The sequence below is a fragment of the Sapajus apella genome, unplaced genomic scaffold, assembly GCF_009761245.1.
Source record: "Sapajus apella isolate SASKATOON/1434 unplaced genomic scaffold, GSC_monkey_1.0 scaffold135, whole genome shotgun sequence".
Taxonomy (NCBI): domain Eukaryota; kingdom Metazoa; phylum Chordata; class Mammalia; order Primates; family Cebidae; genus Sapajus; species Sapajus apella.
The window spans coordinates 1,968,696-1,971,216 of NW_022437075.1; the positions used below are offsets into that span (position 1 = coordinate 1,968,696).

General features: G+C 49.6%; 1 protein-coding gene across 3 annotated transcripts in view; it reads right to left on the reverse strand.

The window, feature by feature from the left end:
- ZNF71 (zinc finger protein 71) overlaps window positions 1-427 on the reverse strand; it is a 28,201-nt gene extending 27,774 nt beyond the window's left edge. Inside the window, exon 1 of one of the 3 annotated variants that reach the window (XM_032263351.1) lies at window positions 357-381. The gene's annotated coding sequence lies outside the window, so the exon portion shown is untranslated. Of the gene's footprint in view, window positions 1-182; window positions 303-356 lie in introns of those variants that run through there. The other 2 variants (XM_032263349.1, XM_032263350.1) reach the window with 2 other exon arrangements.
- Window positions 428-2,521: the final 2,094 nt, after the last annotated feature.

The following is a 2,521-nucleotide window of genomic DNA, read 5'->3' on the forward strand; positions in this document are numbered from 1 at the left end:
AGCCTCCCCTCAGCTGCTCAGCCTCCCCTCAGCCACTGCTCAGCCTCCCCTCAGCCACTGCTCAGCCTCCCCTCAGCCTCCCCTCGGCAGCTCAGCCTCCCCTCAGCCTCTCAACTGCTCCGCCTCCCCTCAGCGTCCCCTCTCCCTCTCCTCAGCTGCTCCGCCTCTCCGAGCGAGCGCACCTCGGTCCCGGCCTGTACGTCCTCCCTAGCACCGCACGCCCTGGAGCAGCACCCATACCTGCACTCCCCGTACCTGGGCCTGCACACCCTCTCCATCAGGCCGCGCCCTCCCTGGGGCCAGGGTCCGGCCCCCGGAAAGGTAGAAGGTGGGCGGAACCCCGCAGCCACACTCACCGGCTCGCCGCTCTGCCAGGACAATGACCGCGCCCGCTAGGCCTGCCCGGCCGCTGTGCGCCTGCGCGGACTGCGCCAGACTACGCTTCCCAGAAACCCGTGCGCGCCACCGGCCCTCGGGCCCTTTCGGCCGATCAGAGCCGAGTAGAGCAGAGCCTAATGAGCTCCTCCATCTCCCAGCGGCCTCCGCGGCCAAGGAGGCGGGGGCGAGAGGGAGGATTGAGGGGGAGGAGGTAGGGAAAAGGGAGGAGAGACGGAGGGAGGAAGGGTGGGAAGAAGGATGGAGGGAAAGGAGCGGCGAGGAGAAAGAAAAGATAGAGAAGTAAGAGGAGTGGGAAGAAGGATGAAAAGGGAGGAGGGATGGGGAGTAGCGGGGAGAAGAGATAGGAGGAGGAGGGACGTGAAAGGGAGGAGAGATGTAGAGGAGGAAGAAGAGATGAAGAAGGAGGAGGGATTGGAAGAAGGAGGAGAAGGAGGAAGGGCTGAGGAGAGAGTGAGGGAAAATAACAGGTCAGGGAGGAGAGGAACCAACAGAAAGAAGAGGGAGCTGGGCGAGAGGAGAGAGGGGCAGGGAGGCAGGAAAGGAAGGGAATTGAGAGGCAAGGAGTAGGAAAAAAGAAAGAGTGGGAAGGGGGACGAGAAGGTGGAAAGAACTATACGGAAGAAGACAAGGATGGGGAAAGGAGAAAAGAAAGAGAAGTCGAGTTGGGGAGGGCAGGACAGGCTGAGGAGGAAGAGAGGAAAGAATGGGTAAGGAGGGGGATGAGGGAGGAGGGAAAATAGAAAAGGACAAGGGATGAGTGGAAGCAGAGAAATGAGGGGAATAAAAGAGGTGTGTCACATCTGCTGCAGACATTCTGCAGTCCAGCCAATGGACTGGACTGAGGGACCATTCCAGGCAACTTGAAAGCTGATAATCATACTTATTTGTAGAACATTTGTAAAATATACAGATATTCAAAGAAGAAAATGAGCATAGGTGTAGAAAAAAATGTATAGGAGACTATTGGTTTGGACTGAGTTCCTGCACTAGGCCCAACAGATCAAAACGAAATGGAGCTACTCATGCTGAAGTTCCAGGCCACCAAATCCAACTAAGTTGTTATCTTACCTCCTCTCAGGAGAGAGAGAGATAATAGCCAAGTCCCAAACAGGCCAGTTTTAGCAGCCATGATAAAAGAAATCCCCTTTGCTTTAACCTTGACAGGGAAAGTAACTTTGAAATGACCAGTCCATTTTTGTTCTCTGTTTCTGCTTTCCTCAGCCTCTTTCTGTTTTTGAAGCCATATTCCTCTGCTTGAATCACGAGCTTATACAAGAGGAAAGATAGGAATCAGGCGCCTGGCTGAGGCCCTTTTCTACTGTAAACAATAAAACCAAGTTTAAAAACATTTGCTGAACGTCTGAGTGGCTACAAAACTGTCAACAGCAGCTAGCCTTAGGGGGTGTTTAATGATGTATTTAAATGAAATATTTTATTGTGAGATACATGTGGATTTATTCATGTTAAGTTGTAAAACACGATACAGAAATCATACAGCGAGACATAGGTCTCTGTTAGGTAATTTCACCCAAGGGCAGCATCTTGTAATATCGCAAGTAGGATACTGACATTGATCGTGTCAAGAGACAGAACATTTCCATCACAAAGCTCTCTTCCAGTTTTCCACAAGGATCCCTCATCTTGCCCTTTTATAGCCACACTCACTTTCCTCCAGACTCTATTATTAGTTGTCCTCCACATATACAATTGTGTCATTTCAAGAATGTTATATAAATGGGATAATACAGTATGCAAATGGTGGGATTGGCTTTTCGTCATTCAGCACAATTCTCTGGAGATATATTCAAGTTGCTATATACATAGAGCTTAGTTATCTTGCACAGCAGAAACTTTATACCTATTGAGTAACATCTTCTTGCCTCCCCCAGCCCCTGGAAACCACCATTCTAATTTCTGTTTCTATGAGTTTGACTATTTTAGATTCCATGTGTAAATGGAATCATAAAGTATTTGTTCTGTGACTGGCTTTTACTTAGCATAATGTATTCAAGGCTTATCCATGTTGTAGCATGTGACAGGATTTCCTTCTTTTCTAGGGCTTAAAAATATGTCATTGTGTGTGTGTGTGTGTGTGTGTGTGTGTGTGTGTGTGTGTGTGTGT